The 16,750-nt window shown below is 39.4% G+C and overlaps 1 pseudogene; it reads right to left on the reverse strand.

Moving 5' to 3' along the window:
- Positions 1-1,911: 1,911 nt before the first annotated feature.
- On the reverse strand, positions 1,912-2,257 carry LOC136167776 (large ribosomal subunit protein eL30 pseudogene; annotated as a pseudogene).
- Positions 2,258-16,750: the final 14,493 nt, after the last annotated feature.

Below are 16,750 nucleotides of genomic sequence, written 5' to 3' on the forward strand. Positions count from 1 at the left end.
CTTTTCTTCTGTATCCTTATTTTTTTTTTTTTGGTCTTCTTGATCTGCTAAAGATTTAGCACAGTATGTTAAGAGCTCCACTAAGGAATATTTACAGTAAATTAACTGTTTAAGCTGAGCAAGGCCTTTAGTCAAGGAGGAGTTAGAGAAGAAGGATGAACTTGGTCCTTTGGATACCTCAGTGATCCTCAAAGATGTTAAGAAGTGCAGTAAAATGGGAGCTTAGGAGAGACAAGGATAGACGAGGGAAGAAAGTCTTGATGAAGAAAGTCACATTGACCTATTTGTGGAACACCTGCTATTCTCTGGCTTCCCAAAGTGACGCTAGCATCTTATTCCTCATCAGCACAAGAAGCAAAATAGTGATTTATAGACTGTTAATCAGCCAGGCTGAGGCCTTATTAAATTGTCTTGGTTCTCTGCTGTCTGGTGAGATAGATTATCCACTGTATTTATTTTCTGTCATTTATCAGACACCAACCACAAAACTTTCCTGGCTCTTGGAGCCCAAACTGAAGTGAAATCAAAAGAAACGCCCAACAAAAACAGTCATCTTGAGAACCAAAACACACTTTGTCCTTTTTCCACAAGTTCTATCTGTTTAATGTGCTTAATTAATGAGTATTTTAGAGGGGAATGAATTAGGAGCTCTCTGTGTAGAGAGTAGGAGATGACATTTCCATAGTGGGTTGCCCATATTTTACCTTAAACAGAAGAAAGAGGAAGATTTATAAGTTTATAATCTCTTGCAAACAATAGCCTTCATGATGCGTGAAACATTTTTATTGTCTCCTCTTCCTTTGGAACTTCAATCCAATATAATTTTCATGGACAACTAAATTAAGAACAATATAATAGTAATAATTACATATATGCCAGGCATGTTTGAAGTATTATATATATATCGACATTTTTAATATTCAGTAGCATCATTGCAATTTTACTTATGAAGAAAATGAGGCAAAGGGATATTTGTACAAGATTAAACAGCTTTAAGTGTCAGAGCCAGGATTTGAACCTAGTCAGTTTGCTGGACCATTAGGCTATCCCATTTCTTAAACAACTGATACATGTTTCATGTCGCTCTGATCTTCAGGCAAAGTGCATTTCAAGAGGTAGTTACTGAGATTCTACAGTGTGGGGAGCACTGGGCTAACTTCTTTGGCATTATTTTTTCTCAGGGAGAAATAAATCCATCTCTTAGTTTAAATTGGTTAGAGTTTAGTAGAGAGATTAAGACAAACATGCACAGTATACCTACAATGTAGAAAGACATTCATGGAGAAAGAATAAGCAAAACACTATGACAATAAAGGTAGAACAAGTGGCAGTGGTCTCTAGTAAAATTTAGTGACTGTGTTCTGTCTTTGCTTATCAGTTACAGATCCTTTTGTTGTATTTTTCAATGTCCAGTATAAAGAAACAAAGACTTTATTGTCAATTGTTGTGCCTCAAGACTGAGCTTAATCCATCTGAAGTGTGTTGTTCTTAATTTCAATGCTTATGTTGACTGTAAGGTTTGTAAAACAGGCTTTAGTACTGGCATGATATCACAAAACAAGGCAAATGTGGAAGACAGTGATAGCTTATAAATTGCACCTTATTTATTTACTTTAGCTCTTTTTGTTAACATCATTATTTCTCTTTCTGCCTTGCTCTGAGTCTTTGATTTCCCAGAGCATAAGAGGGTAGTGTACTTTTTGGTGTTTTGAGAGAAGCTCAGTTTGTCTTTGCTCTGCAGGGCCTTAAATATTTCTGACAGTTTCCAAACCTTAACACAATTCAAAGTGTCACGGGAGGACACATGTCGGACCCTTGCTGTGATTATTGTCATAGAGGAAGGGCTCAATTATTATTATTTTTTTGAAAAACAATCTCCAGTCAGTTTTATTAAGGAAAATTATACATGATTTACTTTTCACCAGTCTGTTCTGGCATGCTCCTAATGATATCAGAATCACCTGGATCAATGATAGCCAGTGTGCATACTCTGTAATATTTTCCACATGCTGTGCCCAGTTCAACATTATTGCTACTGTAGTGACGGACACCAGCTTTGGCCAACATGGCGTAATACTCTATATCAGATTTCCTCAAGGCTGGGCAGTTGTCGGCGAGTATAACCAGTTTCGCTTTGCCTTGTCTGCTCATTCTCAGTCTGCTTGTACCCCAGCACATACTTTCCACTTTTCATAAGCAGTTGGAGCCTAGGGTTGATTGACTCCAGTGACTTTTTCATTTTCTTTATGGCCACCATCATCCTGCCTTAGGTGAGGGACACCCCCAACCAAGAGCAGCCTCCAAGATGTCCGAGGAGTGAGAAAGGCATGCTCAATTATTATTGGTTGCTATTGCTGGGTTGTTTGTTTCTTTTTTTTGTAATTTCTGTCAGACTTCAAACCTCAAAAACCATTTCTGTCATACCCTCCTGATTTGAATTCTGTGACAAGAGCAGAGGAAGTGTGTCTGGCAAAGAAAGTCATGTAACACAAAGTTGGGAAACTATAGGTCATTTCGGTCAAGTCCAAATTGTCAAATTTGGTTGAGATATACTGGTGGGCTAATTGTGTATCCATGCATTCATGCCTGCGTGCTATGTCACTTTCATCGTGTCCAACACTTTGTGACCCTGTGGACTGCAGCCTGCCAGGCTTCTCTGTCTGTCCATGGGATTCTCCAAGCGAGAAGTGTGAGTAGGTTGCCATGCCCTCCTCCAGGATATCTTCCCAACCCAGGGACTGAACCTGTGTCTCCTGAATTGGCAAGTGGTTCTTTACCACTGAGCCACTTGGGAAAGCCCAATTGTGAACATGGACTGATAAAATAAATGCAAGTGTTTGACTGCATTTTGTGACTTTTAGCATTTGAGTTGCTTACATCTGAGACAAACAAAACAGACCTGTCCTCTGAAAATGATGTGAAAAGTATGATTCTTTAAAATAATAGGGTTGCTGGGAAGTTAAAAAGCAATGGAATTGTATCTGAATTTTGAATCTACTTTGTCTTTGTATCTTATTCCAGACATTCTTAACCTGATTCCGTAGCTTGCCCCACACTAATAAGTATCTAAATCAGTTTCACTATGAATTTGGGTAAAACATCATTAGCTGCATCTGGAATGGGTTAGATGTGTAACATATTTCATAATTAAGTTTAAGTTATTTTTAGATTATTTGCTGTTTTGAATTATTTACCCCTCTGCTTTCAGTTATTGCAAAAAGAAAATCAAGATTTGACTTACTATTCATAAAATTCTGAGTTTATCTTCAAGGTGTTCATCCCCTAAAGTATACAAGTGGTATGAATAATTCCAATGCACATGTCAGCTTCTATGTGGTGTTCTAGGATGCACACATTCAATATGAACTGTGTTGAGATTCTGTTTTCCCTGGCTCAAGGCAAATATGTTCTTTGAAATGTAGATATGTATAATTAAATATGACTACTAAATTATGCGAATGAAATCTATTTTTCTTTGTAAAACAAGTTGAAAAACAGGACTTAAAGTATCTTGAGGTTTTCTTTTGAAGTCCTAGTTAGTCTATTTAAAAACAACAATAATAGATATAATAATTATCTGCACCTAGAGTAGAATATACTCTAAAGTTTACTAATAAAATATTAGCATGTTTAAGTATTTAAACATTTTATTAAAGAACAGTTACCAGTCTTGTTCCTTCCATATATAGGGCTTAGTGGATATAAAGGGTCAGATTTTAAGTGAACAAAACATACTTGTTCATAAGCAGATTCATGATTCACAGGTATAAGCAAATTGAGTTTGTTGCTATGCAGATAAGCAGAATCTGTTGGTAAGAGTTGTTAATGGACGTTGAAGAGGCCAAACATATAGGAAGCCATCTTTTGAATAGGAAGAACATATTTATATTAGAAGGAAAGAGTATCCAAATTCATTGCCATGGTCATAGGTATCACATGCACTTCTGATCTACTGCTCTGAGTCTAGTAACATCACGTGAGGGCTGCAGAAGGGTGTCGTGGACTCCAGCTTCAGAGAACAGGCAGGGCCAGGTGCACCTCAGCAGACACCTGTCTAGGGTCGCCGGGGACCAGCAGAACAGGGGGCGTCTCCATGGAGGCCAGTAAAGAATGAGGATGGACAATAGCCAGAATTATATTCAACATCTTTCCCCCAGTATTAAGATGGCAGCTTAATCACGACTGACCTTCACAAACCAGGGAAGGCAAGGAATAGGGGAATGCAGAAACAAGTGGGCTTAAACAACAAAAAGAGAGTTATCCAAATAGGGTGGTATTGATGGAAGACGTGATATTCTAACCGGGAGCTGATGAGAAAATACTCCTTTTGGGCGGGGGGTGGGGAATGTTTATATCCTCATTCCACCTTCCAGTGTGTAGGCACTTTAAAATTGTTTCAGGGTCAGACCTTTGTTGTTTTGTTTGCTTTATTATCTGAAGCAAAGCTTCATCAGGTAAAACTCAAGGAAATACAGGAGCAGAGAGGAGAAGGATGAAACCCCTGGAGATAGGGGAGGATGCGGTGAAGCCAGGGAGATTTTCTCCAAAGAGAAGTTGTTTGAGCATGATCTCAGCATCAAGAACCTGGTGATGGTAGAGGAAGTGCCAGAATGCAGGTATCCTTGCTTTTATTTCAGTGTCCTTTACACTGCACCGTCTGTCTTCCTGCCAACCTGCTAGAGCCAGTCTACTCATTACCTGGCACCAGGCACAGAATAATAAATATAAGCATTCCTCCTGTAAGAAAAGAAAATCTGACCAGTTGTAGATTTGATTTTATTACCAGAGAGCAAAGCAAATTCATACAAATCACAGAGTGGCTCAGAGCTCTAGACAAGAGGAACACATCCATCACCATGTAAGCCCCCCGTGAATCTCAGGATTCCATGGGAAACACATTTTGGTGGTATGTTATAAACAAGCCCATGTGAAACTGGGGAGTACAAGTAACTGCTTTATCTGCAAAGACTTGTCCACCTCTTAGGAAAAGAATGTAACAGAATAACTGCCCAGGAGTAACATCTGTAAGCCCTAGGATACTGCTTAGCCCAGCACCCTCAGCCTCACAAAGCTAAAAGCTTTGCTCCCACATCAACTGGGGCCTCCGCTGGCCTGTATCCTTGACTCAGGGTCAAATGATTACATAATACTTGTTATAAGTGAGCCAGCGGAACAAGGAACCAGAAGGGCAAGAATGCTTAAAGGCACAACTGTCAAACCCAGGAGCCGCTCTCCAGGGGTGCCCGGGTGCTAGGTTTGGGAGCACCGTGTTGATGGGAATTTGCACACCTTAGCAGAGGGGCCAGAGGGGCTGAGGCCATGGGCACAGTTGTGAAATGAGTTCCTGCCCTGCACGTTTCCCCACGCTTCCTGCCTACTGATTGGAGTTATTTGTTAACTCAAGAGTGACCAAAAATGGTTTTGTTGTTCTGATTGTGATGAGCTTAAATACCCTTGACCGGAATTTAGAGATTGTTTGGGATTCTTGAGGTCATTCCTCCCGCTTGAGGTCTTTGTCACCCCAAAGTACTTAAACTATTAAACACTTGGCTTCTTTTCCAGTTTGGCTTCTGGAACAAGACAAAATAGAGTTCATAGACATTGTCTCCCGGTCCCCAAACTCCTAACTTCTTCACTCCACAACACACGGGATTCAGTTAGTAGCTCCTTCCCTACTAGCCCCCACTTGGACAAAATTAAGTTTTCTTTTATAGTTCCCCTCATTGCTTCAACCTTTAAAAAGCCTCTCTATTCTAACTTCTTTTCTTTTCTTTTTTTCATTGACCTCTTCTTTTATTCATTCCCTGTCTCAACATTTGTCTATTGAGGTGGCGATACCAGGTACTTGGGGAAAAGAACACACATGGCCCATGCTCTCGTGGATTCACAGTATAGCAGGGGAGGTTGTGAGCCTCTACTTCAAAAAGAAGTAGAATCATACATACTAGTCTATAAAGAATCCAACGTAGTATGTCGTCTTAGCAAGACTATTGAAAAATTACAAATCACATGAAATAAACCTTAGAGTGAAAAAGTATATCAAGAACCTGGAGAAAGATCTAAACACAGAAATTTACAGGGGGATTCTGAGAACCGATAAATTTTCTGTTCTGATTAGTACAAAAATAAGGTTATGTCTATACTCTAACCCCACTTCAGGAGCGAAAGCTTGTCTAAACCTATATTTCAGAAGTTTGTCTTAATCATAAAAGAAGCCAGTCTCCTCTTGAGGATGGCGCAAATGGTACCCAGGGTGGTTTCCTCTGGGTGTTATTTGGGTGTTTCATTAAGGTACAGTAACAGTGTGTTCCACAGGAGAGTTGCTAGCATGTTTCCTGCCCCTTCTACTTTATCTATGGCATCTATTTGCAGGGTAACATTTTAAAAATGGTTCTTGTAGTTCCAGCCATTAAACTTAATTTCCAGGTGGGAAGTAGAAAGACAAGGGTACATACATTTAAAGTATATTTTCCATAAACCCTACTCAATAACTTCTGCTTACATCTCAGTGGCCAATACTCATTATGGGGCCAGATTCATTTCCAATCCAAGTAAAATCGGTTAGCAAGTGTTAAGGGGAGAAAGAGTGCTGGGTGGACTAGCAGGCTTCGCCACCCCTGCAGCTGAGACACAAGGAACGCACTGAAACCTCTTACCTGGAGGAGAAGAAAGTTGTGAGCATGAGAGTGGAAGGTCAGGCAAAGGAGACCAGGGCCTAAGGACTCTCCTCGCAGACATTGCCGTGTCAACTTCTCTCTAGCAAGCATAAAAAGAAATTTGTGACTAAGTTTTAGAATTTGGTGCTAAGAAGCTTCATCACCTATTTCTCCTCAAGTAATTGGAATTCTAGAAGAACATTTTTTTAAATAAGTGCAGGTGTATACTGTACATGGATTTTTGTATGAATATAGATTTCTAATATTTACTTCTTCACATAAACATTGAAGCCTGTGAATTCATCTCTTAGAGAATAACCGATGTTTGGTTTTAAAATAGTGACCCAGCAGAAAATTTGTTGACCACATTATATTTATTTCATATATGTTGGAAATATGTAATTTTAAAAAATGGTTTATTTTTAGAAGCACTTGTTTCAGCTGTTAAAGATTGTTTCCCACCTACCCGCCATCCAAAATACTCTAGGTTTTTCTCAAAACAAATATTGACAGAGAAATGAGGTTACCATTTAATCCTCCAGGTGATCTTCCCAACCCAGGGATCAAACTTGTATCTCCTCATTGGCAGGGGGATTCTTTACCACTGAGCCACCTGGGAAGGCCATATGAAAAAGCATAATCCTTTAAATATAATCCTATCTCATCTTAAAAACAGAATATGGAAACCTGTTTGAATGATGCAGTCAATTTTAATGAAACTTTTACAGAATTATAATATATCAAACACTGGAATTAACAAGAGGGCAGCAATTAAGAGTTCCAACAGGAAACAGTACACTCAAAGCAGGCTATTTCAGGGAGGGTCCATTTTCAAAGGCACTATTTACAAAGATGGGGATAGGGTCTGGGAGAGTCATAGAGGGGTGTAAGGACCTGGACCAGGAGTGGAGGGAATGCTATTGCCTCTTCTAGATTGAAAGGGGACCAAAATAGAAAGATGTTAGCAGAACCAGAAGGAGAAAGATGAGTAAGGAGAGTTGTCTTGAGCTTAAGTGGGTAGGTCCAGGGAAAGCCAAGGAATAAATACCCCCATCTCCTGCTGAGCTTCCATTAGCCACATCCAACCAACAGGCAGAGTGCCTGCAAGTCCCACTGATCTGTTGCATGCAGGGCAGCCCTGGGACAGAGAGCAGAGGGAGCAGGGGGAACAGTGGACCTGGAGGGGTAAGCAGAAGTCATCCCACACAGCAAGTTAAGGATGTGTCCATCTATCATTTGCGATTCTCTACACCTTGAGATACCAAAGGCTCTTCATCGTGAGGGAATATGTAATGTCACACTCTGTTTGTCAGCTTAATAGATCTCCTGGTATCACGGAGGCGATTTTAAAGCTACTCTGCTACCTTTCCAGAAACCACCTCCAAAAGCTAATTAATGGTGCACCCTTGTTAACACATGCAGATTTGGCATTATTAGTATAATTAAAAGGATTTTAATAGTCTCACCTCCCCCCACCCCACTGAGTGCCACATATTCCAGTCAGAGTAAATTAAACTCATTAATCAAAGTGGTAAAAATGATATAAGATACAGGATACAAGCAGAACTGTGAGGAGACTAACAGCCCTCATTATGTTTAATTTTGTTCCCCAGCAAAGGATAATAAATTCAGATTGTAACATCACAATAAAATATTTAATTATTCAGGAGCAGGGCAAGACACATTGTAATTAATTCCCACTTATGCATCTTCATTTAGGTGGTAATAGATGCAGTTGAGTAGCCTAGCCAGTCTTAAGTTAAAGATTTGACATGATATCTCAACCACTCTGCCACCTTGGAAAATGTGCCTGCCACATGGAGCTTGCCTTGTGTTGGGAGTGTGACACTAACTATTCCCTCAGTGAGTTTTGATGCCCTTGATTCATTCTCAGTCCAACAGATCTCTGATGAGTGTCAGCTGTGTCAGAGTTCTGGGTCATGTGGTGCCAACAAGTGAATAAGTAGAGTAAGTACCTCCCCTCATAGAGCTTACATGAGGACTGAAAAAAATGCATTCTTCTCTTACCCTTGAAGCTCTCCTTGAGCTGTCCCCAGTCTGCTTCTTAGACCTCATTCTGTGTCACCTTCCTTGTTGCTCGAATTCTGCATTTTGCTGTTTCTCAAGCATGCCAAACTCCTTCCTACTTCACATGCTCTGCATTTGCTCTTCCACCTATCTAGAATCTGCTTTCCCCCAAGATGTTTATGTAACTGGTTTCTTCTCATCATTAAGTTCTCTGATTAAGAGAGCACTATGCTAACCACCTTCCTCTAAAAAGCTTCCTTAAGCCCAATTACTCTAATTTTTAAATATTCTTTATGTCACGTATCACTGTCCCAAATGAGCTTCCTGGTGTGTGTACTTTTTTTCATCTCTTCATTCACCTTCAGTAGGACATAAACCTCACAGGAGGAAGGACCTTGTCTGTCCTCTTCATATATTCTCAATATGTTTGTAGCCTGGCACATCGTAGGTTCTCAGCAAATATTTGTGACTATAGCTGATCATATTTTCCAAAGATTATGACAGTAGTATCTCCCAGCCTCCATGTTTTTCTTTAAATAAAACCTAGTCACATCTTCATCAAGAGGTAGAGAATTAGTCTCCACATCTTCAATCTTGGAGGCGTGGAGGGCACTTTTTTTTAGCTTATATCCAATAGGATACTGTGGAAGTGATGCTGTGTAACTTCAGGGACGAAGTCATACATGGTGATACATCTTGCCTTTGCAGTCCCAATTAACCCACTTGAAGAGGCCCTGAAACCGTATGAAGAGAATGAGGTACCCATCCATCCCCCAGCTGCCCCAGCCCCATCCTCTCCTCCCTCCAGCCACCATCTGACTTGAAACCAAAGGAAAACCCTGAGCCAAAACCACCCATCAGAGCCTTTCCAAAATTCCTGAGCCTTAGAAACTAGGAGAGGTAATAACATGATTATTGCTGATTCGGACCAAGTTTGGGAGAGATCTATTACACAGCAGTAGGTAACCAAGAGGTGAATGACAGTCTGAATGAATGAATGAACTAACAAAGTACAGCTTATTACTGCTAGTCTGATTCAAAATGGAGAAAAGGACATGCTATAGGATGGAAGACAATGTTTCAGAGATCTGTGTGTCTAAATAGAAATCAAATACTTCAACAGAATTCCAATATCAAGTACCCCCAATTTAACGCAGATTCATTTATCCTGTTGAGTAAATAATATTCCATCCAAAATAGCTTAAGGCATTTTTTTTTTACCACTGCATAGAAATTATATGGGACAAACTTTGTTTCTAATCACAAGTTAACACTTTTTCATGGTAGACATTGTTAATTGTTTATGGCATTCTTTCTTGCTAACTGTGGCCTCACAGTCCTTTCGAGGCCGCCATTAATAAAATAAAAAAAAAAATTACGTGTAACTCTGTGGCTGATTCATATCAATGTATGACAAAATCCACTGAAAAAATAAATAAATAAATAAATAAAAAAGAATGAATAAATATTAACATTTTGTCAAAAAAAAAAATAATTGATTAGCATGGTGCTCATGATTTTTGCCATACAAGCCTTAAGGAGACCCCCTGTGTCCCAGATGAGCATCACAGGTTGTCTTCATTCCCCTCCTCCCACCGCACCTTCCCTGGGAATTCTCTAGTAACACCAAGACTAGGAACAGCATGAGAATTTTGAAAGCTGAAAACATTTGTGCTCCCCTGTAAACTTGTAGAATTCTTTGGGAGTATCTCCTTCCATCTCTGATGAAGGAGGTAGTATTTGATTAAAGGCTTTGGAACCTCTCATTGATTGGGAAGCAGAAATGGAGATCTCTATTGATAAGAATTTGTGGCGAGTTGGTAGATGCTAGGTGCTAGGATGATGCTAGCATTTTTGAGAACTTTCTTAGTTGATTTGTTTTGGGAAACAGTGGATTATTAGTTCTGAAAGGATTTTTTTAACTCATAATCACCTCATGTCTTTGTATCTCTCACTCTTTTATTCACATATATAAGTTTCTTCTTATCCATAAAGATTGACATAGTGTCATTATTTACTTCCCGTTAAACTGAGGAAATCTAAATCCTTTTAGTCAAAGGCATTTATTTATTGTTTCAAATACTAACTTCATCAAGCAATATATCCTAGCTCCCTGTGCTGTTAGTGGTTACTCTTTCAGAACTCCAATATCAGTTGGCATTTCTTAGAGACTTCCACTATTCCATGTGATATAATTATTTTTGCAATTTAACTCCTCCAATTATGCTGAAACTCCTTGAGGTCAGAAATCATTTCTAATTCATCTTTATATTCCCTGCAGAGTCTGATAAATAGGCAATTCAGAGGATCCAAAATGTCAGTGCTGCTTTGCCACTCAAATTTCCTATATTGCGTACCAACGTCTCCCTTTCACAGAAAGTCCATTTATAATGTGAACAAGGAAGCATATCAGGGGACCATTCTGATTACTGAGTTATGGTCCTTAACTGGTGAGATAACTGAGTCCCTCACCTGCAAAATGTGGTTTTGGGACATGCAGGGAAGGCATATTTTGTTTGTCACAAAATTTGGAGTATTTTTAGCTGATGTTTAGCACCGAAGATCCAAGAATGCTGAAAATTGACATGTGAGGAACAGTCCCGTGTAACAAGAAACTATCCTGCTAAAACATCAGTAATGTACCTAGAGAAACACCACTGGACTATTTATCTGGCTGTATTAACAGCAGCCCCCATTATTTTCACTTATTTTGTGCCAGACACTAACTAAAAAAAACTCACCCTACCCATAACTCTCCACACTTACTGTGCATACAGTCTCCTGAAGAAAGATTACATCACAGATTGCTGGGCCGCACTCCTAAACTTTCTGATTCATTAGGTTTGTGATGAGACTCAAAAATGCATTTTTTTATGACTCCTAGGTGGTACTGGTTTTGTTGGTCCAGAGATTGCACTTGAAAAAACACAGACCTACTAGTATTTAACCTGTGTTAGCCTGTCCGTGTTTAACCTCATGATTTTCCTCTGAATTACATTCTGCATGATTCCTATTTTTAAAATGAGAAAGCCAAATTAAATTACCAAGTTAAGTCTACAAGTGGTCCAGCACTACCCAATTAGGGTGTTATGAATACTGTCTAATACATGTAAGACTGAGCCGAGAAATTAATTAGTTTGGGCAATGGGCAGAGAGGTTGAAGTGAAGGTTCTGTAGCCCAGGCTACTTGGGTTTACTAATTCTTAACTGTACAATTATGAGAAAATTACTTAAACTCTCTGAGCCTCAGTTTCTTTGATTTCATACAATGACGATAATGGTCCTCTCTCATTGGGGTGTCATGGATTTGGAATGAGATAATGAATGGAAAACTTAGAATGTTCTAGTGGAGAAGAGTAGAGTGAACAATATCCCTTAAGGTGTTTGCATTCCAGTGGAAGAGCCAGACGATAAACCTATAAAAATATAAATAAGGACTTCCAAACCCAGAGGTGCTATAAAGAAATAGAATGAGTGATGGCTTGGAGATGAGGAATAGGGATGTTGAAGTCTAAGATGGTTCTTTGATAACATTTGAGCTGAGATGTGATTGACAAGAAGAGCCAGTCATATAAAATCGAAGAATGAGTGTTGCAGCCAGAGGCAGGAATAGGTAGAAAGGCACAGAGGCAGGAATATGTTTTCCTTATTCTAGAAACTGAGAGAAAACTGGAGATACTAGAGTGGAGTTGGGGGGGGCGGGGGGCGAGGTAGTAGGGAGATGGAGGCAGGAGAAAACAGTGGAGGGAAAGGGATGACATCAGACAGGTTGGTTGCCATTGATGACCACCAACCTTCTAAGGCTTTCAGACAAATAAGTATTTTATTCCAAAGACAGTGAAAAGGTATTGGAGGGTTTCAAGTGGGTTTCAGCGAGTGACTTAACTGGATTTGTTTTTGACCAATTCATTTTGTTGCTTGATTCTAAAGGAAATGGATTATAACAGGTTACAAGGAACCTTTGGAGGGTTACAGATAAGTTCGTTTTCTTATCTCATTTGTGGTGTTGGTTTCACACATGTACACACAAGCTAAAATTCAACACCTTACATGCTTTTAATATGTGCAGTGAACCAGTTCAGCCTCAATAAACCTGTATTTTAAAAAGCTGTGAAGGGAATCATTATATGCCAGGCCAAAATTTGCCACTTTGGCATAAGAATTATTTTGTACTAAAGGCATCTGAGCTTCTGAAATCCCTTATCTGCCTAAAAGCAGAGCCTCCCCAAAGAACTCAGTTGTCATAAATGCCCTCCTCAACTCTAATCTTCTGTCTGGGAGAGAAGTTATTATCACACCCAGAGAGACATTGTCACGAACTGTCACTCTCCTGTATCCCATCTGTTCTCCTGATGGTCCCGTTATCTTTACAGAAAAGTCATTTGTGTCTCCATAAGGCCCCTTTCTCCCTTCGCTTCTAAGAAAGTACTTGTTCCACCAGAAGTGCCCTTCTGTTCCTCGCTTTCCCCTATTAAGAGAGTTTGCATGAATGAGTGCTAAGTGCTTCAGTCATGTCTGACTCTTTGTGACCCCATGTACTGTAGCCCGCCAGGCTCCTCTGAGCATGGGATTTCCCAGACAAGAATGCTGGAATGGGTTGCCATGCCCTCCTCCAGGGGATCTTCCTGACTCAAGAATCGAACCGACGTCTCTTATGTCTCCTGCATTGGCAGGCAGGTTCTTTACCACTAGTGCTACCTGACAAACCCATTAAGAGAGTATATATAGTATTAATTGCTCAATCATGTCCAACTCTTTGTGACCCCATGGACTGTAGCCCACCAGGCTCCTCTGTCCATGGAATTCTCCAGGCAAGAATACTGGAGTGGGTTGCTGTTCTCTTCTCCAGGGAATCTTCCTGACCCAGGGATCAAACCTGGGTCTCCTGCGTTACAGGCAGATTCTTAATCATCTGAGCCACCAAAAAAACTGTGAAGAGACTATAAAAGCTCTTGAATCTCACCATTCTTTGGGTACTCATTTCTTCCTCTGGTGCCTCTGTGCATAACAAAATTTAATAAGTGTGTATGCCTTTTCTCCTGTTAATCTGTCATTTTAAAATTCACAATTCTGACAGCACTGAGCCTAACAGGGCAGAGGAAAAGCTTTTCTTCCCCTTTAGTGTAAAGAACAATGAGCAACAACAGTGAGATGTTTATTCACCAAGTAGAGTTCAGGTATGCTGTTGGATATATGCATCTAGAACAGAGCAAAACCGCTCAGGAGATTTTTCTTGATAACTTCAAAAACTCAGAGAAGAACTTGGCAACCAGTTTGTTCTAGGGCTCAGCTTGACTGAAGGACCACAGAACTAGAAGCTAGATTTGGGTTCTGATTCCTGTCAGATATATAATATCTAATACTGTGAATATGGCACTTGATCTCTTCATCTAAATATATTCTGCTTTGGTAAAATAAGGAGAGTCCTATTTGGCTGTTGGGAGGGTAAGATGGATGCTGCTGCAGAATCATTTGAAAAAGTTATATCACTCAACAGGAGAGTGCTTCAAAGGGTGGTAGTTTGGAGGGAGTCTCTGATCAAAACTGAGACTAAGGGTAAGACATGCAAGCAAAGCCAATAACTTAGAGCGGAAACTTTTAGGGTTTTTTGTTTGTTTGTTTTTTGATGTCCAGAGCTCAAGGCTTTCCTCCCCTGTTAGTTTTGAGTAAGACAGAACTTGGAGATTCTTCCTGGACTGAAACATATGCAAAGTCATGGTCTACAAAGCATACCTAATCTTTTACCTTTTCAAAATCACTAAATAATTATTATGAGAACATGGCAATGGGAATGGCAATCAATATTCTAAATGGTGATTTCTCTGTTTCAAAAGCCTTCTCTGCAAGATTTATTGTATTGTTGAGGTGTGTTTAAAAATAAATAAATAAGACAGTACTGAGCTGGGGAGTTACACATAGGCAACCAGTCGTTTAAAGACTCATTAATCACTGGTTTAAATCCCAGGGTCTCCAGCCATCCAAATTAATGCCAGAGATCTTGACTTGAGTCATGAATAAGTTATTAGACCTTGCGAAAGAAACCCAGTGGTTCCTCAAAAGATGTAAATACTCTTTCATTTCAAACACATACATTTAAGTTTACAAATTCCCTGAAATGTAAATTGATTGATTCCAAATATTATACAGAGAGAATCCAGCCTGAAGAGAGAGAAAGGGTAGATTTATCACTATAGGACGTTAAAAAGAACCCACCCTGTTCACATTTCACCTGGACACATGGCCCTCCAAATTATTCTAGTATCTCATTTAACAGGAGAGTGATTAGTTACAATGCTGTAGGGAAAACTGCCTTTGTTGACTTTTTAAGATGGTTTAGTAGACAAAAATATTACCTACGTTAAATGGGTGATTTAAAGGAATTTCAAGGGTAATTTTAGTCATCCACAATTTTTAAAAATTTTATGCAACCATCAGCAACTAACTCTGCCCAGGAGGTGATGTTTGCTTTAAGTGGCTTATCTATTTTGATCAAACCCTCACATCTAAGCTTAAAATGCAGTTAGTACTTGACAAATGAAAGCTGTTGCAAATTACTAGTAGTAACCATCTAGTCACGGGATCAATAGTATTAATATTCATTATGGTAGCAGATGACACAGCTAAAGAAAGGTTTCTAGGCACCCTAATTAAGAAGTTGTTCTGAATAATTAAGTGGTTTTAGAATTTGATGATTATTCTTGTAGGAGGTTATTTCTATGCAGTGATAAATGGTCATTTATAGAAATAATTTTTTGTTCTAGCTATAATCTCATTATAGTGACATTCTACTTTGTGATTTTCAAGTAGAGCTGTTCATTTATCCTGCAGATTGCTTAATTATTAATTTTTCTAGTATAGTCAAAACTAAAGAATAGAAATTCTAGATTGTAGGAAATTTGTAGCTTCTGCAAATTCAGCCGAAGTGTTGGGCTGAAACAGAGCTAGAGTTCTGCTCTGTGTGATTTGTTATTAACATTCAGAGCAATTTTGATTAGCCTTTAGATGTTAAAGTTTAAAAGATCCTTTATTATTTTCTACCTAGGTGCACATTTAGGGATATTTAGCAACTAAACCATCACCACCATAAATATATAGGGCTTCACTGGTGGCTCAGTGGTAAAGAACCTATCTGCCAATGCAAGAGATGTGGGTTTGACGCCTGGGACAGGAAGATCCCCTAGAGAAGGAAATAGCAACCCACTCAGTATTCTTGCCTGAGAAATTCCATGAACAGAGGAGCCTGTATAGCCCCATGGCTGTAGTCCATGGGGTCACAAAAGAATTGGGCATGACTTAGCGAATAAATAGCAACAACAATGATAAATATATAGGTGTGGTGGTAATTGTGATGCTTTTTTAAAATCTAAGTTTGCCCAAACTTCATTAGTAAGCACCGTTTCTTTCATATAGCTACCCAAATGAGGGCTGGCCAATTTGAACGAGTACATTCACGGTACTGTGTTGCACCATTTGTATTATACAGGTTATAAAATGCATTCATCGCTAAGATAAAAATCTATTAATATTTCAGCAAATAATATCCAAAACTAATTGGAATTGAAAAGGAAATAGGCAGAGTAAATGGAACAGTCCAGTTTATGCTTTACTGTTGTAGACCGAGTTAATTATCTCAATCAGTAGAATATGTTCCAAATCTGGGTCCCCAAAACAAACTGGAAGGCAAGGTGTCTCTTCCCTTTTCCTCTATCACTTCCCCCATTTACCCTATTCTTTCTTTCTTTCTTTTTTTTTTTTTTTTTTTAATATTATTTTATTAGTTGGAGGCCAATCACTTCACAACATTTCAGTGGATTTTGTCATACATTGACATGAATCAGCCATATAGTTACACGTATTCCCCATCCCGATCCCCCCTCCCACCTCCCTCTCCACCTGACTCCTCAGGGTCCTCCCAGGGCACCAGGCCCGAGCACTTGACTCATGCATCCCACCTGGGCTGGTGGTCTGTTTCACCATAGATAATATACATGCTGTTCTTTCAAAACATCCCACCCTCACGTTCTCCCCCAGAGTTCAAAAGTCTGTTCTGTACTTCTGTGTCTCTT

The sequence above is a fragment of the Muntiacus reevesi genome, chromosome 4, assembly GCF_963930625.1.
Source record: "Muntiacus reevesi chromosome 4, mMunRee1.1, whole genome shotgun sequence".
NCBI classification, from domain to species: domain Eukaryota; kingdom Metazoa; phylum Chordata; class Mammalia; order Artiodactyla; family Cervidae; genus Muntiacus; species Muntiacus reevesi.